Here is a 25,484-nt window from a genome sequence, read left to right as displayed (position 1 = left end):
ATTCGGACTCTACAACAAGTGTCCCCGTGTACAGTGTATGCCTCTCCCATTGAGGATTCGGACTCTACAACAAGTGTCCCCGTGCACAGTGTATGCCTCTCCCAGTGAGGATTCGGACTCTACAACAAGTGCCGCTGTGTACAGTGTCTGTCTCTCCCAGTGAGTATCGGACTCTGTAACACGTGTCCCAGTGTACAGTGTCTGTCCCTCCAAGTGAGTATTGTACTCTGTAACAAGTGTCCCAGTGTACAGTGTCTGTCCCTCCCGGTGAGCAGTCGGACTCTGCAGCAAGTCTCCCTGTGTACATTATGTGTCCCTTCCAGCGAGGAGTGGAACTCTGTTATAAGTGTCCATGGGTAAAGTGTGTGCCCTTCACAGTGAGGAGTCGGATTCTGTAATAAGTATCCCGGTGTCGAATCATATGAATCATCGAAAGGTTGCAGCAGGAAGGAGGCCATTCGGCCCATCGAGTCCGCACCGATTCTATGCAAGAGCAATCCAGCCCTTACCCTGTAGCCCTGATTTTTTTTTTACTTTCAAGTATTTATCCAGTTCAATTTTGAAGGCCATGATTGAACCTGCCTCCACCACCCCCTTAGGCACTGCATTCCAGATCCTAACCACTCACAGTCTAAAAAAGTTTTTCCTCATGTCACCTTTGGTTCTTTCGCCAATCACCTAAATCTATGTCCTCTGTTCCTTGACCCTTCCGCCAATTGGAACAATTTCTCTCTATCAACTCTGTCTGGACCTTTCATGATTTTGAATACCTCGATCAAATCTCCTCTCAACATTCTCTGTTCCAAGGAGAAAACCCCAGCTTCTCCAGTCTATCTACGTAACTAAAGTCCCTCATCCATGGAATCATTCTAGTAAATCTCTTCTGCACCCTCTCTAAGGCCTTCACATCTTTCCTGAAATCCTGTGCCCAGAACTGGACACAATACTCCAGTTGTGGCCGAACCAGTGTTTTATAAAGGTTAATCATGTCTTCCATACTTTTGCACTCTATCCCTCTATTTATAAAGCCCACGATCCCTTATGCTTTTTTAACCGCTTTCTCAATCTACCCTGCCACCTTTAACGATTTGTGCACATAAAGCCTCCGATCTCTCTGTTCCTCCATCCCTTTTAGATCTGTACCCTCTAGTCTATATTGCCTCTCCTCGTTCTTCCTATCGAAATGTATTACTTCGCATTTTTCTGCGTTAAATTTCACCAGCCACGTGTCTACCCATGCAACCAGCCGATCTTTATCCTCTTGAATTCTAACACTATCCTCCTCACTGTTTACTACCCTTCCAATTTTGTGTCATCTGAAAATTTTGAAATTGTGCCCTGTACACCCAAGTCCAAGTCATTAATATATATCAAGAAAAGCAGTGGTCACAGCACCGGCCCCTGGGGAACACCACTGTACACCTCCCTCCAGTCCGAAAAACAACCGTTCACCACTAAACTCTGTTTCCTGTCCCTGAGCTAATTCTATATCCATGTTGCTACTGACCCTTTTATTTCATGGGCCGCAATATTTATGATAAGCCTACCGTGCGGCACTTTATCAAACGCCTTTCGAATGTCCATATACAACACATCCACTGCATTGCCCTCATCTGCCCTCTCTGTTACCTCATCAAAAAGCTCTATCAGGTTAGTTAAACACGATTTGCCTTTAACAAATCCGTCCTGGCTTTCCCGAATCAATCCACACTCGTCCAAGTGACTGTTAATTCTATCCCGGATTATCGTTTCTGAAAGATCTCCCACAACTGATGTTAAACTGATTGGCCTGTAGTTCCTGGGTTTATCCTTGCACCCTTTTTTTAATCAAGGGTGTAACATTTGCAACACTTCAGTCCTCTGACAGCACCACCACATCCACGGATCATTGGCCGGTACCTCCGCAATTTCCACCCTTACTTCCCTCAACAACCTAGGATGCATCCCATCCGGACCGGGTGCTAATCTACTTTAATTGCAGCTAGCCTTTCAAGCACTTTCACCAGGATGTTACCAGGGCTGGAGCGCTTCAGCTATGAAGAGAGACTGGGAAGATTGGGTTTGTTTTCCTTGGAGCAGAGGAGGCTGAGGGGGGACATGATTCAGGTGTACAAAATTATGAGGGGCACAGATAGGATGGATACTAAGGAGCTTTTTCCCTTCGTTGAGGGTTCTATAACAAGGGGGCATAGATTCAAGGTAAAAGGCGGGAGGTTTAGAGGGGATTTGAGAAAGAACTTTTTCACCCAGAGGGTGGTTGGAGTCTGGAACTCACTGCCTGAAAGGGTTGTGGAGGCAGGAACCCTCACAACATTCAAGAAGCATTTGGATGAGCACTTGAAGTGCCATGGCATACAAGGCTACGGACCAAATGCTGGAATATGGGATTAGATTAGACAGGGCTTGATGGCCGGGGCGGACACGATGGGCCGAAGGGCCACTATTCGTGCTGTATAACTCTATGACTCTATGACTCTATGACACTCCCGCTTCATCAATGTTAACCCATCCAGTATCTCAACTATATCCTTTACTGAGACTCTGGCCGCATCTTCTTCCTTGGTAAATACAGAGGCAAAGTACTCATTTAGTACCTCAGCCACTCTCTGCCTCCATAAGTAGATCTCCTTTATGGTCCCTAATCGGCCTTACCCCTCCTGTTAATACCCGTTTACTGTTTACATGCCTGTGGAAGACTTTTGGATTCCCTTTTATGTCAGCCGCCAGTCTATTCTCATAATCTCTCTTTGCCCCTTTTATTTTATTTTCACTTCCCCTCTGAACTTTTTATGTTCAGCCTGGTTCTCACTTGAATTATCAACCTGACATCTGTCATACGCCCCTTTTTTCCGTTTCATTTTACTCACCATCTCTTTTGACATCCAGGGCACATTCCCACGAGCCCTATCTTTCTGCCTCGTGGGAATGTGCCGAGAATGTACCCGAACCATCTCCGCCTTAAAAGCCGCCCATTGTACAATTACAGTTTTGCCTTCCAATCTTTGATTCCAATTTACCCGGGCCAGATCTGTTCTCAACCCATTGAAATTGGCCCTCCTCCAATTAAATATTTTTACTTAAGATTGGTCCGTGTCCTTTTCCATAGCTATTCTAAATCTTATGATACTATGATCGCTGCTCCCAAAATTTTCCCCACTGATATTTGCTCCACTTGACCCACCTCATTCCCTGGTACCAAATCCAGGAATGCCTCCTTCCTCGTTGGGCCGGAAACGTACTCGTTAATAAAGTTCTCCTGTGCACATTTCAAAAATACCTCCCCCTCTGCGCCCCTTACATTGTTATTGTTATCCCAGTCTAGATTAGGATACCAAGTTATAGTCCAACAATTTTATTTTTAATCCCACAAGCTTTCGGGGGCTTTCCCCTTCCTCAGGCGGTGTGGAAATGAGATTTTCGAATCCTTCGCATTTTAAGATCACATAACAATGCCTGGTGATTACTGCCCGTTGCCAAGGCAATCACAGTGAGCAGACAGAAAGGTGTCACCTAAAAAGGCCACCGAATATACAAACCCCCCAAAAAAAGAGAGAGAGAGATAAGGAAGACAGTCAATGACCCGTTATATTAAAAACAGATAACATTTGTTCGCTGGTGGGGTTACGTGTCGTGTGACATGAATCCAAGATCCCGGTTGAGGCCGTCCTCATGGGTGCGGAACTTGGCTATCAATTTCTGCTCGACGATTTTGCGTTGTTGTGTGTCTCGAAGGCCGCCTTGGAGTATGCTTACCCGAAGGTCGGTGGCTGAATGTCCATGACCGCTGAAGTGTTCCCCGACAGGGAGAGAACCCTCCTGTTTGGCGATTGTTGTGCGGTGTCCGTTCATCTGTTGTCGCAGCGTCTGCATGGTCTCGCCAATGTACTATGCTCTGGGGCATCCTTTCCTGCAACGTATGAGGTGGACAACGTTGGCCGAGTCACAGGAGTATGAACCGTGCACCTGGTGGGTGGTGTGCTCTCGTGTGATGGTGGTATCTGTGTCGATGATCTGGCATGTCTTGCAGAGGTTACCGTGGCAGGGTTGTGTGGTGTCGTGGACGCTGTTCTCCTGAAGGCTGGGTAATTTGCTGCGAACGATGGTTTGTTTGAGGTTGGGTGGCTGTTTAAAGGCGAATAGTGGAGGTGTGGGGATGGCCATAGGGAGGTGTTCGTCATCATTGATGACATGTTGAAGGCTGCGGAGAACATGGCGTAGTTTCTCCGCTCCGGGGAAGTACTGGACGACGAAGGGTACTCTGTTGGTTGCGTCCCGTGTTAGTCTTCTGAGGAGGTCTACGCGATTTTTCGCTGTGGCCCGTCGGAACTGTCGATCGATGAGTCGAGCATCATAGAAGCATGCAAAGAAGCATACCGACAACTGGACAACCAGGAACACTACAGACGGTTACCCGCAGACCCGACGAAAGAACACACCCATCAGCTCAACAAACTGATCAAGACCTTCGATCCAGACCTTCAAAACATCCTACGCACTCTCATCCCACGTACTCCCCGCGTGGGAGACTTCTACTGCCTCCCAAAGATACACAAAGCCAACACACCCGGACGTCCTGTCGTATCAGGCAATGGAACCCTGTGTGAGAACCTCTCTGGATACATCGAGGGCATCCTGAAACCCATCGTGCAGGGAATCCCCAGCTTCTGTCGCGAAACTACAGACTTTCTACAAAAACTCAGTACCCACGGACCTGTTGAACCAGGAACACTTCTCACCATGATGGACGTCTCGGCACTATACACCAGTATTCCCCACGATGACGGCATCGCTGCGACAGCATCAATACTCAACACCAACAACAGCCAATCTCCAGACGCCATCCTACAACTCATCCGCTTCATCCTGGATCACAATGTCTTCACCTTCAATAACCAGTTCTTTACCCAAACACACGGAACAGCCATGGGGACCAAATTCGCGCCCCAATACGCCAACATTTTCATGCACAAGTTCGAGCAGGACTTCTTCACTGCACAGGACCTCCAACCAACACTATACACCAGATACATCGACGACATTTTCTTTCTATGGACCCACGGTGAGGAATCACTAAAGAGACTACACGATAACATCAACAAGTTCCATCCCACCATCAAGCTCACCATGGACTACTCCTCAGAATCAGTTTCTTTCTTGGACACACGAACCTCCATCAAAGACGGGCACCTCAGCACCTCACTCTACCACAAGCCAACGGACAATCTCACAATGCTCCACTTTTCCAGCTACCACCATAACCACGTCAAAGAGGCCATCCCCTATGGACAGGCCCTGCGAATACACAGGGTCTGCTCAGACGAGGAGGAACGCGATGGACACCTACAGACGCTGAAAGACGCCCTAGTAAGAATGGGATATGATGCTCGAGTCATCGATCGACAGTTCCGACGGGCCACAGCGAAAAATCGCATAGACCTCCTCAGAAGACTAACACGGGACGCAACCAACAGAGTACCCTTCGTCGTCCAGTACTTCCCAGGAGCGGAGAAACTACGCCATGTTCTCCGCAGCCTTCAACATGTCATCAATGATGACGAACACCTCGCTATGGCCATCCCCACACCGCCACTACTCGCCTTTAAACAGCCACCCAACCTCAAACAAACCATCGTTCGCAGCAAATTACCCAGCCTTCAGGAGAACAGCGTCCACGACACCACACAACCCTGCCACGGTAACCTCTGCAAGACATGCCAGATCATCGACACAGATACCACCATCACACGAGAGGACACCACCCACCAGGTGCACGGTTCATACTCCTGTGACTCGGCCAACGTTGTCCACCTCATACGTTGCAGGATGCCCCAGAGCATAGTACATTGGCGAGACCATGCAGACGCTGCGACAACGGATGAACGGACACCGCGAAACAATCACCAAACAGGAGGGTTCTCTCCCTGTCGGGGAACACTTCAGCAGTCATGGACAATCAGCCACCGACCTTCGGGTAAGCATACTCCAAGGCGGCCTTCGAGACACACGACAACGCAAAATCGTCGAGCAGAAATTGATAGCCAAGTTCCGCACCCATGAGGACGGCCTCAACCGGGATCTTGGGTTCATGTCACACTGCACGTAACCCCACCAGCGAACAAATGTTATCTTTTTTTAATATAACGAGTCATTGACTGTCTTCCTTATCTCTCTCTCTCTCTTTTTGGGGGGTTTGTATATTCGGTGGCCTTTTTAGGTGACACCTCTCTGTCTGCTCACTGTGATTGCCTTGGCAACGGGCAGTAATCACCAGGCATTGTTCTATGATCTTAAAATGCGAAGGATTCGAAAATCTCATTTCCACACCGCCTGAGGAAGGGGAAAGCCCCTGAAAGCTTGTGGGATTGTAAAATTGTTTACAATTGTCAACCCCAGTCCATCACCGGCATCCCCACATCATAGATTAGGATAGTTGAAGTACAGGGTGTGTCTCTCCAAGTGGGGAATCGGACAGTGTAACAAGTGTCCCTGTGTACGGAGAGACTATCTCCGAGTGATGTGTCGGACTCGATAACAAGTGTCCGTGCGTACAGTGTGCGTCTCACCCAGTGAAAGTCGGCCACTGTCCCAATTTTCCTTCTGTACAGTGTGTGTCTCTCCCAGTGAGGAGTCTGACTCTCTGGCAAGTGTCACAATGCACAGTGTCTGCCTCTCCCAGCGAGGTGTCCGATTTTGTAACAAGAGTCCCTGTGTACAGTGTGTGTCTCTCCCAGTCAGGATTAGGTGTTTCTAACAAGTGTCACTGTTTACAGTGTATGACTCTCCCAGTGAGTACTCAGACTCTGTAACAAGTGTAACCATGTACCGCCTGGGTCTATGCAGAGTGTTGTTTCTCCCAGTCAGGTGTCGGATTCTGTAACAAGTGTCCCATTCTACGGTGTGTGTCTCTCCCAGTGAGGATACGAACTATGCAATAAGAGCCCCGTCAAATGTGTGCCTATCACATTGACTTGTCGTACTCTGTTATAAGTCTCCCTGTGGAAAGTGTGTGCCTCTCCCAGTGAGGAGTTGAACTCTATTACAAGTGTCCTTGTGTACAATTTGTGCCTCTATCTGAGAGTTGTCGGACCATGTAACAAGTGTCCCTGTGTACACTGTGAGTCTCTCCGAGTGAAGAGCATCTTAAGGATCAACAAGGTCATCTATGTGCGGAACCACAAGAGATGGGTGAGATCCTAAATGAATATTTCAAATCGGTATTTACGGTTGAGAAAGGCATGGATGTTAGGGAACTTGGGGAAATAAACAGTGATGTCTTGAGGAGGGTATATATTACAGAGAGGGAGGTGCTGGAAGTCTTAAGGCGCATCAAGGTAGATAAATCTCCGGGACCTGATTAAATGTATCCCTGGACGTTATGGGAGGTTAGGGAGGAAATTGCGGGTCCCCTAGCAGAGATATTTGAATCATCGACAGCTACAGGTGAGGTGCCTGAAGATTGGAGGGTAGCAAATGCTGTGCCTTTGTTTAAGAAGGGCGGCAGGTAAAAACCTGGGAACGACAGACCGGTGAGCCTGACATCTGTGGTGGGTAAGTTGTTAGAGGGTATTCTGAGAAACAGGATCTACAGGCATTTGTAGAGGCAGGGGCTGATTAGGAACAGTCAGCATGGTTTTGTGAGAGGAAAATCATGTCTCACGAATTTGATTGAGTTTTTTGAAGGGGTAACCAGGAAGATAGATGAGGGCTGTGCAGTAGACGTGGTCTACATGGACTTCAGCAAAGCCTTTGACAAGGTACCGCATGGTAGGTTGTTACATAAGGTTAAATTTCACGGGATCCAAGGTGAGGTAGCCATTTGGATACAAAATTGGCTTGACGACAGAAGACAGAGGGTGGTTGTAGAGGGTTGTGTGTCAAACTGGAGGCCTGTGACCAGCGGTGTGCCTCAGGGATCGGTGCTGGGTCCGCTGTTATTTGTTATTTATATTAATTATTTGGATGAGAATTTAGGAGACATGGTTCGTAAGTTTGCAGATGACACCAAGATTGGTGGCATTGTGGACAGTGAAGAAGGTTATCTTGGATTGCAACGGGATCTTGATAAATTGGGCCAGTGGGACGATGAATGGCAGATGGAGTTTAATTTAGATAAATGTGAGGTGATGCATTTTGGTAGATTGAATCGGGCCACGACCTACTCCGTTAATGGTAGGGCGTTGGGGAGTTTTATAGAACAAAGAGATCTAGGAGTACAAGTTCATAGCTCCTTGAAAGTGGAGTCACAGGTGGATAGGGTGGTGAAGAAGGCATTCAGCATGCTTGGTTTCATTGGTCAGAACATTGAATACAGGAGTTGTGATGTCTTATTGAAGTTGTACAAGACATCAGTAAGGCCACATTTGTGATACTGTGTACATTTCTGGTCACCCTATATAGAAAAGATATTATTAAACTAGAAAGAGTGCAGAAAAGATTTACGAGGATGCTACCGGGACTTGATAGTTTGACTTATAGGGAGAGGTTGGATAGACTGAGACTTTTTTTCCCTGGAGAGTAGGAGGTTTACGGGTGATCTTATAGAAGTCTATAAAATAATGAGGGCCATAGATAAGGTAGATAGTCAAAATCTTTTCCCAAAGGTAGGGGAGTCTATAACGAGGGGGCATAGATTTAAGGTGAGAGGGGAGAGATACAAAAGGGTCCAGAGGGGCAATTTTTTCACTCAAAGGGTGGTGAGTGTCTGGAACGAGCTGCCAGAGGCAGTAGTAGAGGCGGGTACAATTTTGTCTTTTAAAAATCATTTGGACAGTTACATGGGTAAGATGGGTATAGGGGGATATGGGCCAAGTGCAGGCAATTGGGACTAGCTTAGTGTATAAACTGGGCGACATGGACATGTTGGGCCGAAGGGCCTGTTTCCATGTTGTAAACTTCTATGATTCTATACTGATGTTAGGCTAACTGGTCTGTAATTCCCTGTTTTTCTCTCATTTGTCACCCTCCAATCTGTAGGAACTGTACCACAGTCTATAGAATTTTGGAAGATGATCACCAATGTATCCACTATTTCAAGGGATTCTTCCTTTAGTACTCTGTGATGTAGATTATCAGCCCCTGGGGATTTGACAGTCCTTAGCCCCATTAATTTCCAGAGCACTATTTTATTACTATTACTGGTTTCCTTCAGTTCCTCCCCCTCACTCGACACTTGGTTCCCTAACATTTCTGTCAGGTCATTTGTCCCCTCCTTTGTGAAGACAGAACCAAAGTATGTGTTTAATTGTACTGATATTTCTTTGTTTCCCATTATAATTTCCCCCATTTCTGACTGTAAGGGATCTACATTTTTCTTCACTAATCAAGTGTCACTGATTATAGTTTGAGTCTTTCCCAGTGAGTTGCCGGAATCTGTAACATGTTTCCCTGTGTACAGGGTGCGTGTCTCCCAGTGAGGAGAAAGACTCTGCAACAAATGTCCGTAAGTACAGTGTGTGTCTCTCCAATGAGGATTCAGACGTTGTAACACGTGTCCCTCTGTACAGTGCGAGACTCTCCCAATGAGGTGTCGGACTCTGTAACAATTGTCCCTGTGTTTAGTCTGTGTCTCTCCGAGTGAGGTGTCAGACTCCGCGATAAATGTCCCTGTGTATAGCGTGTGCCTCACACAGTGAGGAGTGGGACACTGCAATTTGTATCACTGTCGACAGTGTGTGTCTCCCAGTGATCAGAAAGATTGTGCAACAAGTGTCCGTATGTAGTAAATTAAACCAGAAAGAGTGCAGAAAAGATTTACTAGGATGCTATCGGGACTTGATGGTTTGACTTATAGGGAGGGGTTGGATAGACTGAGACTGTTTTCCCTGGAGAGTAGGAGGTTTAGGGGTGATCTTATAGAAGTCTATAAAATAATGAGGGGCATAGATAAGGTCGATAGTCAAAATCTTTTCCCAAATGTCGGGGAGCCTATAACGAGGGGGCATAGATTTAAGGTGAGAGGGGAGAGATACAAAAGGGTCCAGAGGGGCAATTGTTTCACTCAAAGGGTGGCGAGTGTCTGGAACGAGCTGCCAGAGGCAGTAGTAGAGGCGGGTACAATTTTGTCTTTTAAAAAGCATTTGGACAGTTACATGGATAAGATGGGTATAGAGGGATATGGGCCAAGTGCAGGCAATTGTGACTAGCTTATTGGTATAAACTGGGCGACATGTACATGTTGGGCCGAAGGGCCTGTTTCCATGTTGTAAACTTCTATGATTCTATGATTCTAGTGTGTCTCTCCTGTGAGGAGTCGGAATCTGTGAGAAGTGTCCCTGTGTGCAGTGTGCGTCTCTCCCAGTAAGGAGTCGGAATCTGTAACAAGTGTGTCTGTGTACACTTTGTGTCTCTCCCAGTGAGGATTCGGACTCTGTAACAAGCATTTTTTAATCTGTTCATGGGATGTGTGCGTCGCTAGCGAGGCCAGCATTTATTGCCCATCCCTACTTGCCCTTGAAAAGGTGGTGGTGAGCCGCCTTCTTGAACCGCTGGAGTCCATGTGGCGAAGGTTCTCCCACAGTGCTGTTAAGTTCCTGGATTTTGACCCAGCAACGATGAAGGAACGGCGATATATTTCCAAGTCTGGATGGTGTGTGACTTGGAGGGGAACGTGCAGGTGGTGTTGTTCACATGTGCCTGCTGCCCTTTCATTCTAGGTGTAAAGGTCGCGGGTTTTGGAGGTGCTGTCGAAGAAGCCTTGGCGAGTTGCTGCAGTGCATCCTGTGGATGGTACACACTGCAGCCACTTTGCGCCGGTCGTCAAGGGAGTGAATGTTTTGTGTGGATGAGGTGCCAATCAAGCGGGCTGCTTTGTCCTGGATGGTGTCGAGCTTCTTGAGTGTATTGGAGCTGCACTCATCCAGGCAAGTGGAGAGTATTCCATCATACACCTGACTTATGCTCGCAGATGATGGAAAGGATTCGGGGAGTCAGGAGGTGAGTCACTCACCGCAGAATACCCAGCCATTGACCTGCTCTTATAGCCATTGTATTTATGTGGCTGGTCCAGTTAAGTTTCTGGTCAATGGTGACCCCCAGGATGTTGATGGTGGTGGATTCGGCGATGGTAACGCCGTTGACTGTCACGGAGAGGTGGTTATAAACTCTCTTGCTCGAGATGGGTAAGTGTCTGACGCGAATGTTACTTGCAACTTATCAGCACAAGCCTGGATGTTGTCCAGGTCTTGTTGCATGCTGGTGGAGACTGCTTCATTACCTGAGGTGCTGCGAATGGAACTGAACACTGTGCAATCAAAAGCGAACATCCCGATTTCTGACCTTATGATGGAGGGAAGGTCATTGATGAAGCAGCTGAAGATGTTTGGCCAGAGGACACTGCCCTGAGGAACTCCTGCAGCAATGTCCTGGTGCTGAGATGATTGGCCTCCAACAATCACTAACATCTTCGTTTGCACTACATATGACTCCAGCCACTGGAGAGTTTTCCCACCGATTCCTATTGACTTCAATTATACTGGGGCTCCTTGGTGCAACACTCGGTCAAATGCTGCTTTGATGTCAAGGGCAGTCACTCTCAGCTCACCTCTGTTATTCAGCTCTTTTTTCCATGTTTGGACTAAGGCTGTATCGAGGTCAGGAGCCGAGTGGTCCTGGCTAAACCCAATCTGAGCATCGGTGAGCAGGTTATTGGTGAGTAAGTGCCGCTTGATCGAACTGTCAACGACACCTTCCATCACTTTGCTGAAGATTGAGAGTAGATTGATGGGGCATTAATTGGCCGGATTGAATGTGTCCTACTTTTGGTGGACAGGACTTATATGGGCAATTTTACACGTTGTCAGGTAGATGCCAATGTTGCAGCTGCACTGGCATAGTTTGGCTAGAGGCGCAGCTAGTTCAGTAGCACAAGCCTTCAGCACTGCAGCCGGGATGTTGTCGGGGCCCATAGCCTTTGCTGTATCCAGTGCACTCAGCCGTTTCTTGATATCACGTGGAGTGAATCGAATTGGCCGAAGACTGGCTTCTGTGATGGTGGGGAAATCGGGAGGAGGCCGAGATGGATCATCTACTAGGCACTTCTGGCTGAAGATGGTTGCAAATGCTTCAGCCTTGTCTTTTGCACTCACGTGCTGGACTCTGCCATTATTGAGGATGGGAATGTTTACAGAGCCTCCTCCTCCCGTTAGTTGTTTAATTGTCCACCACCATTCACGACTGCATGTGGCAGGACTGCAGAGCTTTGATCTGATCCGTTGGTTGTGGATTCACTTAGCTCTGTCTATAGCATGTTGCTTCAACTATTTAGCATGCATGTAGTCCTGTGTTGTAGCTTCACCATTTTAGGTGCACCTGGTATTGCTCCTGACATGCGCTTCGACATTCATCACTGAACCACAGTTGGTCCCCTGGCTTGTTTGTAATGGGAGATTGAGAAATATGCCGGGCCATGAGGTAACAGATTGTGCTGGAATACAATTCTGCAGCTGCTGCTGATGGCCCACAGCGCCTCATGGATGCCCACTTTTGAGCTGCTAGATCTGTTCTGAATTTAGCCCATTTAGCACGGTGATAGTGTTGGATGGTTTCCTCAGTGTGAAGACGGGACTTCGTCTCCACGAGGACTGTGCGGTGGTCACTCCTACCAATACTGTCAAGGACAGATGTATTTGCGACAGGTAGATTGGTGAGCGAGAGTTCAAGTAGGTTTTTCCCTCGTGTTGGTTCGCTCACCACCTGCCACGGGCCCACTCGGCCAGCTCGGTCAGTAGTGGTGTTACCGAGCCACTCTTAGTGATGGACATTGAAGACCCCCACCCAGAGCATATTGCCTACCATCTTTCACATCTGGATGTCGCAGGACTGCAGAATTTTGGTCTGATCCGTTGTTTGTGGAATTGATTAGCTCTCTCAAACGCATGTTCCTTGCGTTGTTTAGCATTGCATTTAGTCCTGTGTTGCAGCTTCACCAGGTTCGCACGTCATTCTCAGCTACGTGTGGTGTTGCTCCTGGCATGCTCTTCCACACTCCTCATAAAACCAGGGTTGGTCATCTGCTTTGATGGCGATGGTAGAGTGAGGGATATGCCGCACTATGAGGTTACAAATTGTGGTGGAATACAATTCAGCTGCTGCTGATGGCCCACAGCGCCTCATGGATGCCCGGTTTTGACAGTCATGTTCCCCTGTGCATTCCCAATCTATCGTGGACCGTTAAAGTCATTTACACGTTTTAAATATATACTGCTCCAAGCCTCATTACAGTCATTGCAGGGCAGGCCTTTGTGTCTGAGATATTTCTCAATGAAAACTGTGGTCGGTATTTCCTCATTCACTGAGTCACTCCTGTTCGGGATACTGCAGCTTACAGCCCTTCACTTTAAATAAGATAACGGCAACTCAAAATAGTGGACAGGGGAATATCACAAATATTCCACATGGATGCTTTAAGCCTTTACCATTTCTTGGCTAATTTCGACAGCACCAATGTCGAGATAACTGTTTATCTGCAATCGCAGAAAATCTCTCAATTTGTTAGTGGAATCATAGATATTTCTTCTGTGTAATTTTACCATTTAATTTGGTTGAATTGTTGCTGCAACACCTGTTACAATCGTATTCATTGAAATGCACCAGTTTGAACTAATGATGCAGCCACCGTTACAAACTCATCGATTACAATGCATAAGTGTAAATTATTGTTCCCGTCCTATTCTTACTATGCTCCAGTTTGAGTTAATTATTCATCCACTATTACTGATCTTTCTGTTCCACCCATTTCTTCTTGTCTTTCTCTGTATATTGTTGCACATTCAATCTCTGCTTAGTGTTGCAGTCCTAGTCCACCTGCGCCCGATTACTCCATTATTATTCAGCTCATTGCCATCAATCCGCAATCTTAATGCATTTGTTGTTGCAGTCCTGTCTTCTGCCTGAGGCCCAAATCTTCCCATTCACTCTTGACGTCCTGTTTCGTGAATCGCTCTGTGTCGGACATATTCCTCCATACATTGCACCGCTGTGTTGTCCACTTCAGGGTCAAACTTGTTCGCGAACAAGTGTTTCTGTTGGACGATCCAATGAAGATCTCCAGGCCCATATACACAGAGCTGATGGCGGTACCTTCCTGTACAAGGCGGATAAAGGGCTCCTTTCGCTACATCACCGGCCTCTGAAGACCACTTCACTGTCCGAGTAATGACTCTCGGATTCCCGCTGCGGTGCCCGGGATTGTATGGAATGGAGCCGGGTACCTCGGGCATTCTCTGCAGGGTTGCCCAGATGTGTTCATCGGGACTGTAGGTGTCCTCCGACCACTTGAAGAACGCCTGGATTTCCGAGTTCACAAATAAATTACTCACAAATTCTCTGGTGACCAGAATGTATGCGGACCCCACAAACATGGGGCTGCGTATGGGAGGGGGGCTCTTCTTTCGATTTGTCATGACCACAGTTCCACGGATATCATAATGAAATTTCCATCGCCTCTGAAAGTCAACACAAAGAGCAATTGTTCAATTTAATCCTCATTTTCCGACCATATCACAACTAGCAGCAGTAATGATAAACTGAAATGTTCTCGTCACTTTAGCCTTTATCTACTTTTTTTTCTTGTGTAAATTGTCCGCTGAAAATTCTGATACGCAGAGCGGCTCAAAAGAGGAAATCTTGCAGAAATGATAAGGCGGTAACTCATTGCACTGCTGCTAATGGCCTATTGAAGGGAAATGAGATGGGAGCTGTAACCCGATTAGCTCAATATGTTAGTTACTTAGAATTACTCCGATCACCCGCAACACGTGAGATGAAATAATCCAATCAACAATCACACCTGAAAGGAACGTATGTCAGGGTTTGTAAACAATGTAATAAATCCTTCTATTCCCGTGCCCAAACCAAGGGATTTCTTACAAAAATCTAAGCTGACACTCCAGTGCAGTACTAAGGGGGACTTGCACTATCGGAGGGTCAGTACTGAGGGAGCGCTGCACTGTCGGAGGGGCAGTACTAAGGGAGTGTTGCACTTTCGGAGGGTCAGTACTGAGAGGGTGCTGCCATGTCAGGGGGCATGACTGAGGGAGTGAGGCGCAGTCGGAGGGCCAGTACTGAGGGAGCGCTGCACTGTCGGAGGGGCAGTACTAAGGGAGCGCTGCACTGTCGGAGGGGCAGTATTAAGGGAGCGCTGCACTGTCGGAGGTGCCGTCTTTCAGATGATAAGCCAAATCGAGGTCCCGTCTGTTCTCTCAGATGAAGGCAAAATATTCCATTGCACTACTTCGAAGAAGAACAGCGGAATTCTCTCTGGTGTCCTGGGTAAATATTTATCCATCAACCAACATCACTTGGCTAGTATCGCATTGTTGTTCGCGGGATTTTGCTATGCGCAAATTGGTTCCCGAGTTTCCTACATTGAAACAGTGACTACACTTCAAAAAAGTATTTCATTGATTGCAAAGCGTCCCAGGCGCTTTGCAATCAATGAAATACTTTTTTGAAGTGTAGTCACTGTTTCAATGTAGGAAACTCGGGAACCAATTTGCGCATAGCAAAATCCCGCGAACAACAATGCGATACTAGCCAAGTGATGTTGGTTGATGGATAAATATTTACCCAGGACACCAGAGAGAATTCCGCTGTTCTTCTTCGAAGTAGTGCAATGGAATATTTTGCCTTCATCTGAGAGAACAGACGGGACCTCGATTTGGCTTATCATCTGAAAGACGGCACCTCCGACAGTGCAGCGCTCCCTTAATACTGCCCCTCCGACAGTGCAGCGCTCCCTTAGTACTGCCCCTCCGACAGTGCAGCGCTCCCTCAGTACTGATGTCGGAAAAGACGCTACAAAATTCCAAGTTCTTTCTTTTTTATAGATAGTCGGGCATGAGGCATTCTAGTCAGGACTTGACTCTCGAATGCAGTGAAGCGGGACTTTTGAGACCACGGGCAGGGGGTAGTTTCACACCCCCTCTACTTCACGTGACGGGTCGTGTCACTGCAGTCTGATGATATGGAAGTTTCAATCATCCACTACTTCAAATATTCATTCAGTCCCTTTTTATTACATTGAAGCACTTTCGCTGCCTCCCGGATGGACCAGGCCACGTGTTCGCTACGCTCTGTAGCCAAACGACGATAACCATACTATTGCGGGTGAACCGATAGAAAACTCCTTTGGATGGAGGTACGGAGAGAGGGAGGGCTGGAGGGAGGGAGGGAGGGATGGATGGAAGTACGCAGAGAGGGAGGGAGGAATGGATAGATGGATGGATGAAGGTAAAGAGAGAGGGAGGGAGGAAGGGAGGGAGGGATTGTTGGAGGTACGGAGAGAGGGAGGGCTGGAGGGAGGGACAGATGGAGGTACGGAGAGAGGGAGGGCTGGAGGGAGGGAGAGATGGAGGTACGGAGAGAGGGAGGGCTGGAGGGCGGGAGGGGTGGACGGGTGGAGGTCTGGAGAGAGGGAGGGAGGGATGGATAGATGGATGGATGGAAGGATGGATGGATGAAGGTAAGGAGAGGGGGAGGGAGGAAGGAGGGAGGGTGGGAGCGATGGAGGTACCGAGAGAGGGAGGGCTGGAGGGAGTGAGAGATGAACGTAGGAAAGAGGGAGGACTGGAGGGAGGCAGGGATGGAGGTACGGAGAGATAGAGGGATGGATGGATGGATGGATGGATGGAAGGATGGATGAAGGAACAGAGAGAGGGAGGGAGGGATAGATGGACGGATGGATGGAGGAATGAAGGTAAGGAGAGAAGAAGGGAGGGATGGATGGATAGATGAAGGTACAGAGAGAGGGAGGGAGGGGTGGATGAATGGATGAGGGTACGGAGAGAGGGAGAGAAGGAGTAGTGGATGGAAGGGTGGATGGAGTGATGGATGGATGATGGATGGTTAGATGGATAGATAGATGGATGAAGGAAAGGAGAGAGGGAGGAATGATGGGAGGGAGGGATGGATGGATAGAAGGATGGATGCAGGTACGGATAGAGGGGAGTGAGGGATGGATGGAGGGATGGATGGATAGAGGGATGGATGGATGGATGGATGGATGGATGGAGGAATGGATGGATGGATGCAGGTACGGATAGGGGAGTGAGGGATGGATGGAGGGATGGATGGATAGAGGGATGGATGGAAGGATGGATGGATGAAGGGAGGGAGACATGGATGGATGGAGGGATGGACGGAGGAACGGAGAGAGGGAGGAATAATGGGGGGAGATAAGGATCGATAGATGGCTGGAGAGGGGAGGGATGGATTGACTGGCGGATGGAGGGATGGATGGATGGATGAAGGAACGGAGAGAGGGAGAGAGGGAGTGCTGGATGGATGGATGAATGGAGGGTTGGATGGAATGAGGAATGGAGAGAGGGAGCGAGAGACCGAGGGATGGATGGATGGATGGATGGATGGTTGGATGGATGGATGAATGGAGGAACGAAGAGAGGTAGGGAGGGATGGATCTATGAATGATGGATGGATGGAAAAATGGATGGATAGATGGAGGGAGGGAGAGATGGAAAGATGGATGGATCAAGGGAGGGAGAGTTGAATGGATGGATGCAAGGAGAGAGGCAGGAATGATGGGAGGGATGAATGGATGGATGGAGTAAAGGAGAGAGGGACGGAGGGAGGGATGAATGGTGGGATGGATGGAAGTATGAATATCCAGAGAGAGAGATGGATGGAGGAAGGCACGGGGAGAGGAAGGAAAAATGGGATGGATGGAGGGATGGATGGATGGATGGATGGAGGTACAGAGAGACGATGGGATGAAGGGAGAGAGAAGGCGAGATGGAGGTTCGGAAGGGTGGAAGGATAGAGGGATGGAAGGATGAAGGGAATGATGGGTGATGGAGGAAGGGAGGGATGAATGAATGGATTGGTGGAGAGGTGGAGTGAGGAATGGGGAAATGGATGGACGGGCAGAGGGACGGACGGAGGGATGGACCATTTACCTGTTTATATTCCGGTGGAGGGTCTGACTCGATAACATTTGAGCCGTTCATGGCCAAAAGAGCGTTGACCATCTCTCGGTTGGTTTTCATTGGAAAGTCTTGTCCACACACATTGATGAGATATCTCCACGGGATTGAGCTCCTCAGCAGCTCTTCCATACAATTCAGGTCAGCCTGAACTCTGGACCATGAGGCGTACGTCACCGTCTCTAATTTACTGACAACGAAGACGTTACTGAAACAGGAGGCGATGGCCTGGACGGCCGAGTGAAACGGCCTTGGAGACTTCCTGTCCACATGGACGCAGTACACATTCTGAGGGGCGTAAATGCTTCTTAGGAGCCTCTCAAACATCTCGATCTTTTCAAAGATCACCATGGAATAGGCCAGAGGGAAATCGCGTTCCTTGGTGCTTAAGGAGAAAGTGATGTATTTGCGGTTTTCAACAAAAGAATCACAGTCTCGGATCATTTTTAAATAATCGATTTCAGTGAAGACTTTATGTATGTTGGCGGTTGTAATCGACTTTAAAAGTGCGTTTTCAACGGCTTTTGGTTCACCACTAATTATCTTCAAACAACTCGAGTTGTTTTCTGAAAAATCAAGGGATGTAAATCGCTCATTATCAGCTGGTTTTAGTTTAACTGGTTTCTTATAGTTTATCAATGGATTGCCTCTCTGGCAAAAGTATCGACAAAGGAAATTCAAAGACAGCCCGCCCAGGATTGAAATCAGTAGCACCAGCCTGCACAGAGCCAACTTCCTCATTGCTCTTCCACCGGTATTTTAAATGCAAATATGTGATCCGATTTCCAGATATAACTATTATACAGAAGGGCAAGTGGAAAATTATGACCTTGAAAAGGAGACACTTTGTTCCGGGGATTTGGATAAATTGGGCATCGAATTTTCAGGCACCGATGAATTCAAATCTTCTGGTCGGGGCTGCAAACAGCAATTGTAGATTCATTGGTGTTCAGCTGTCCGCTCTGTTTCACAGGTCCCACCGTTCCGGTGAGTCTTTGTGTTCAGTCAGACTTCACACCTTCCCTCGTTCTCTCACACTCCGCTTTTTGTGCTTCGATGGCGCTCAGAGTCTCAGTTTCTTGTCGCAGAGACTCGATCTTCGCTTCACAAAGGTCCTTGGAATAAGTTCCTCCCTCGTGTAACCGCTGTCAGTTAGTGGAAAGATTCCATATTGTCTGTTGCCTTTTTCGTAACTTAGGCCTTTCCGTAAACATTTCCTTAAAGGAGGCAGCAGAAGGCCCGGGGATCGCAGAAAAGATTCAAGATCCTAAAAGGGAAGGACGAGAAATGGAACAACATGTTTCACAGAGTCCAGATCAAGAGAACATCGAGTCAACCACGGGAGGGAAAAGAAAGAAACACTTCATTTCTTTCGCGCCTTTCACCACCTCAGGACGGACAAAGCGCTTACAGCCAATGAAGTACTTTTGAAGTGTAGTAACTGTTGCAATGTAGGAAATGCGGCAGCCAATTTCCGCACAGCAAGATCCCACATACATCAATGTGACAATGACCAGATAGTCTGTTTTGATTATTTTGGTTAAGGGATAAATATTGGCAAGGGCGCGGGGCCGATGGGATATTTTACGTCCACAGAGAGGGCAGACATGCCCCAGACTTGGTTCAACATCTCATCTGAAAGACGGCACCTTGGACAGTGCAGCACTCCCTCAGTATTGCCCCTCTGACAGAGCAAAATCCCCTCTGTACTGACCCTCCGACAGTACAGCGCTCCCTCAGTACTCGCCCTTCGACAGTACAACAGTTCCTCAGTACTGACTTTACCACAGTGCAGCATCCCTCAGTACTGCCCATCTGACAGTGTAGCTCACCCTCAGTGCTGCCCCTCCGACAATGCAGCATTTCCTAAGTACTGACCCTCTGACAGTGCAGCCCTCCCTCAGTACTGACCCTCTGACAGTGCAGCATTCCGTTGGTACTGACAATCCGACAGTGCAGCACTCCCTCAGTACTGACCATCCAACAGTGCAGCACTCCCTCAATACTGACCCTCTGAGGCTGCAGCACTTCCTCAGTACTTATCTTCAACAAGGCCGATGTCCCTCAGTACTTACCCTCCGTAAATTCAGCACACTCTCAGTATTGCACTTCTGACAGTGCAGTGCTCCCTCAGTACTGACTCTCCGACAGTTTTGTTCTCCCACGGAAATGCCCCTCCGACAGTACAGTGTTCCCTCAGTACTGACGCTCCGACAGTTTTGCTCTCCCACGGAAATGCCCCTCCTAAAGTTCAACGCTCCCTCAGTACTGACCCTCCAACTGTGCGGCCCTCTCTCAGTACTGACCCTCCAACAGTGCAGTGCTCGCTCAGTACTGACTCTCCGACAGTTTTGCTCTCCCAACGGAAATGCCCCTCCGACAGCTCAACGCTCCCTCAGTACTGACCCTCCGACTGTGCGGCCCTCTCTCAGTACTGACCCTCCAACAGTGCAGCGCTCCGTCAGTACTGACCCTCCGACAGTGCAGCGCTCCCCCTGTGCTGACCCTCTGACAGTGCGGCGCCCCCTCAGTACTGACCCTCCGATAGTTTGGCTCTCCCAACGGAAATGACCCTCCTACAGTTCAACGCTCCCTCAGTACTGACCCTCCGACTGTGCGGCCCTCTCTCAGTACTGACCCTCCAACAGTGCAGCGCTCCCTCTGTACTGACCCTCCGACAGTGCAGCGCTCCCTCAGTACTGACCCTCCAACAGTGCAACGCTCCCTCTGTGCTGACACTCTGACAGTGCGGCGCCCCCTCAGTACTGACCCTCCGACAGTTTTGCTCTCCCACGGAAATGCCCCTCCGACAGTGCGGCGCCCCCTCATTACTGACCCTCCGACAGTGCAGCCTTACCTCAGTACTGTCCCTTCCACAGGATGCACTGCAGCAACTCGCGAAGGCTTCTTCGACAGCACCTCCCAAACCCGCGACCTCTACCACCTAGAAGGACAAGAACAGCAGGTACATGGGAACAACACCACCTGCACGTTCCCCTCCAAGTCACACACCATCCCGACTTGGAAATATATCGCCGTTCCTGGGTCAAAATCCTGGAACTCCCTTCCTAACAGGACTGTGGGAGAACCGTCACCGCACGGACTGCAGCAGTTCAAGAAGGCGGCTCACCACCACCTTCTCAAGGGCAATTAGGAATGGGCAATAAATGCCGGCCTCGCCAACGATGCCCACATCCCATGAACGAATAAAAAAAAACAACGCAGCTTTCCCTCAGTACTGACCCTCCGACAGTACAACAATTCCTCAGCACTAACTTTACGACAGTGCAACATCCCTCAGTACTGCCCCTCTGAACGTGCAGCTCACCCTTAATATTACCCCTCCGACACTGCAGCTTTTCCTCAGTACTGACCCTCCGACAGTGCAGCTCTCCCACGGAAATGCCGCTCCGACATTACAGAGCTCCCTCAGTACTGACCCTCCTACAGTTCAGCGCTCCCTCAGTACTGATCCTCTGACAGTAAAGCGTTCCCTCAGTAATGTCCTTCCGACAGTGCAGTACTCGTTCAGTACTCACCCTCCGATAGTGCAGCGTTCCCTCAGTAGTGAGCCTCTGACAGTTCAGCACTCCCTCAATGCTGACAGTCCGAAAGTGCAGCGCTCCTTCAGTACTGACCCTCCGACAGTACAACAGTTCCTCAGTACTGACTTTACGACACTGCAGCATCCCTCAGTACTGCCCCTCTGACAGTGCAGCTCTCCCTTAATGGTGACTCTCCGACAATGCAGCTTTTCCTCATTACTGACCCTCCGACAGTGCAGCTCTCCCACGGAAATGCCCCTCCGACAGTGCAGCGCTTCCTCAGTACTGACCCTCCGACATGCGGCATTCCCTCTGCACTGACCCTCCTACAGTGCAGCGCTCCCTCAGTTCTGATCCTCCGACAGTAAAGCGCTCCCTCAGTATTGACCTTCCGACAGTGCAGTACTCGTTCAGTACTGACCCTCCGACAGTGCAGTGCTCCCTCAGTAATGACCCTCTGACAGTGCAGCACTCCCTCGGTACTGACCCTCCGATAGTGCAGCACTCCCTCAGTATTGCCATTCTGACAGTGCAGGAGTCCCTCAGTACTGCCCCGCCGAAAGTGCAGCACTGCCTCAGTACTGACTCTCCAACAGTGCAGCTCTCCCTCAGTACTGACCCTCCGACGGTGCAACAATGCCTCAATTCTGCCCTCTGACAGTGCAGCACTCCCTCCGTACTGCACCTCTGACTGTGCAGCACTCCCTCAGTACTGCTCGTCCGATAAAGTAGCACTCCCTCAGTACCGCACTAAAGTATTATCCTGGATTTCGTGATTAAGTCTCTGCACTGGGACTTGAACCCAGACCTTCTGACTCAGAGGTGAGAGTGCGGCCAGAATGCTTTGATTTAAGTACTTTCCACAGAGGGGAGGGGTGGGATGTTCGGAATGGGTGTTGGACTGATTGTATCAGCAAATTGAATTGAGAGCTGGATAGGAGCCTAACCAAACACACGTCAGAGGGTACGAGACATTCTTTGTTAATTGCTTTGACTGCAAAGCTGTTTAGCTTCTCGTTTTGTTCATTACATTCAGAGTGTGCTGACTGACAGGATTGGAGATTTTCTACACATCAGCCCACAATATCCTGTCCAGTCCTGTGCCCCAATGTGCTTTAAGATTTAGAACCCGTTAGACTAAACGTTCTATCAGACCACGGTTTAAACTATAAACTACCAAAAACATTTATTAAACAGGAAACATATTCTTCCAGTAATTGCAGATTTTACTGTCTCCTGGGAATTTGCAAAGTAACAAATAGTCAAAATCGCCACGATAACACTCCGTATAAAACTGCACCACAAGTAATTTCGATAGTAACAGCCTATAACGATGCCTTTCTCTGCTGGCGACAACAGCACCGGGAACTTGAAGAAATTTTGGCCCAAAATATATTTTAAAAATCCTTTCAATATTAATCAAAGCAAATCAAATGCAAAAAGTATCCCTCAAATGTAAAAATAGAGCAGCTAACAAAACACATGCTTTCGGGAAGTAATCCCAGAATGTTAGTATCTGAATTGAATTGCTTGCTCCTCGCCGCAACACCACCCCCCTCGAGCCATCCCCTTCCCGGGAACAAGTTAATCAGCTCCAAACACTTTGGACCACCTGCGACACATTTCTCCATCTCAGAATAACATCCAGCTAATCGTTGCTGGAACAATCCAAATTATTTCTGTCATTCAGATCCCTTACAATGTCCAAACGGCCAAACATTCCTAGCATAAACACTAGCATGGACTTGTTGGGCCGAATGGCCTGTTTCTCTGCTGTACATTCCATGTAATTCCAGACCAAACAGAATGTCTGTTTGTGCAATTCCGTGTGTGACGAGCAGTGGCTATTTCCTCATTTTAACCCTGAACACACAGTGACCAGAAAATTGGTCTTAACTTCATCAAAAATCTTAATGATAATGAAAACTCCATCAAATTCCCCATAACGATTGAAAAGAGCCCCCAACTCTAATTCATCTCTTCATAACTAAGGCCTCACATCCGCAGCAATATACTACGTGCTTGTTTGATGCACATAGCAAAATTCATCAGAGCGAAGTGGAAATAATCCGACTCCCAGTGCCAAACTAGCGATTAAAGTGGGAAATATTTCCAACCCGAGAGAAAGCCTATCGATTAACGTGAAAACCATCCCAGCCCAAGTGATATACTTTCGATTAAAGTGGGAAATGATCCCAACCCGAGAGACAGCCAAACCATTGAAATAGAAATCATCCCAGCACGTGATAGCAAATTGATTAAAATTGGAATAATCCCAGGCCCAGTGATAGACCCTCGATTATAGCGGAATTAATCCGAGCCCGAGTGATAGACATTCGATTACAGTGGAAGTAATCCGAGCCTGAGTGATAGACCATTGATTACAGTGGAATTAATCCGAGCCCGAGTGATGGACCTTCGATTACAATGGAATTAATCCGAGCCTGAGTGATAGACCATCGATTACAGTGGAATTAATCAGAGCTCGAGTGATGGACCATCGATTACCGTGGAATTAATCCGAGCCTGAGTGATAGACCATCGATTACAGTGGAATTAATCCGAGCCTGAGTGATGGACCATCGATTACAGTGGAATTAATCATAGCCCGACTCATAGACCATCGAATATATTGGAATTAATACCATCCCGAGTGATAGACCATCGATTACAGTGGAATTAATCCGAGCCCGAGTGATAGACCATCGATTACCGTGGAATTAATACCAGCCCGAGTGATAGGCCATCGATTACAGAAGGAATAATCTCAGCCTGAGGGATAGACTATCGATTTCAGTGGGAGTAATCCCAGCCCGAATGATAGACCATCGATTACAGTGGGAATAATCCCAGCCCGAGTGACAGACCATCGACTACAGATCGAATAATCCCAGCCCGAGTGATAGACCATCGGTTACAGTGGGAACAATCACAGCCCCAGTGATAGACCATTGATTACAGAGGGGTTAATCCCAGCCCCAGTGATATGCCATCTATTACAGAGGGAACAGTCCCTGCGGCTATCGATGGGCTATAACAAAGCATGAGATGCTCACTCTTCAGGATCAGGTCCTAACCAATGTCTCGGTGTCTCAGTCCCCTCGGATCCAAAGCTCGCTCTGTGCTGTGTTAGGGCGGTTCGAGTGCGCCCTCGGATTCCTGCGAATCTTATTTTCTGCCTCGTGCTCCGGAACTCAATCTGTTTGTGCTTTTTAAAATAGAAAGAAAGGGATTAAAATCTCTCTGTTTGGAAGCTCTGACATCCCACCTTCAAGCCCAACGAGAGGGGGTGCAGTCCTGGATTTAGTTCTAGGATATGAAAAGGGGCAGGTGGAAGGCGTATCAGTGGGAGACCATTTTCGTGGTAGTGATCAGTTAGTTTGAGCATCGTTATGGAAAAGGACTAAGAGAGAGCAGGAGTTAAAGTTTTTAATTTGGGAAAGGCCAATTTTACTAAACTGAGAAGTGATTTATCAGAAGTAAACTGGAAACAGCTACTTGAAGGGAAATCAGTGTCAGATCAGTGGGAGACATTCAAAGGGGTGATTCAAATGGTTCAGGGTAAACACGTTCCGACAAAGATAAAGGGAGGGGCTGCCAGGAGAGGGAACATTTTAGCAATGATGACAGATTGGATAGGCTGGGGGGTTGTTTTCTTTGGAACAGAGGAAGCTGAGGGGTGATTTGACTGAGGTGTACAAAATTACGAGGGGCCTAGATAGAGTGGATAGGAAGGACCTATTACCCTTAGCGCATGGGTCAATAACCAGGGGACATAGATTTAAAGTGATTGGTAGTAGGATTAGAGCGGAAATGAAGAAAAAAATCACCCAGAGGGTGGTGGGTGTCTGGAACTCACTGCCTGAGAGGTTGATAGAGGCAGAAACCCTCAGCTCATTTAAAAAATACCTGGATGTGCACCTGAACAGCCGTGACCTGAAGGGCTACGGACCAAATGCGGGAAAGTGGGATTAGGCTGGATAGCTCGTTTCGCAGCCGGCGC

General features: G+C 48.2%; 1 pseudogene; it reads right to left on the bottom strand.

Annotated features, from left to right (window-relative positions):
- Positions 1-13,907: 13,907 nt before the first annotated feature.
- Positions 13,908-25,484, bottom strand: part of LOC137318158 (beta-1,3-galactosyl-O-glycosyl-glycoprotein beta-1,6-N-acetylglucosaminyltransferase 3-like) — a 97,011-nt pseudogene continuing 85,434 nt past the window's right edge.

Source organism: Heptranchias perlo, unplaced genomic scaffold (genome assembly GCF_035084215.1).
Source record: "Heptranchias perlo isolate sHepPer1 unplaced genomic scaffold, sHepPer1.hap1 HAP1_SCAFFOLD_66, whole genome shotgun sequence".
Classification (NCBI taxonomy): Eukaryota; Metazoa; Chordata; class Chondrichthyes; order Hexanchiformes; family Hexanchidae; genus Heptranchias; species Heptranchias perlo.
This window is presented reverse-complemented; position numbering and strand designations above follow the sequence as displayed.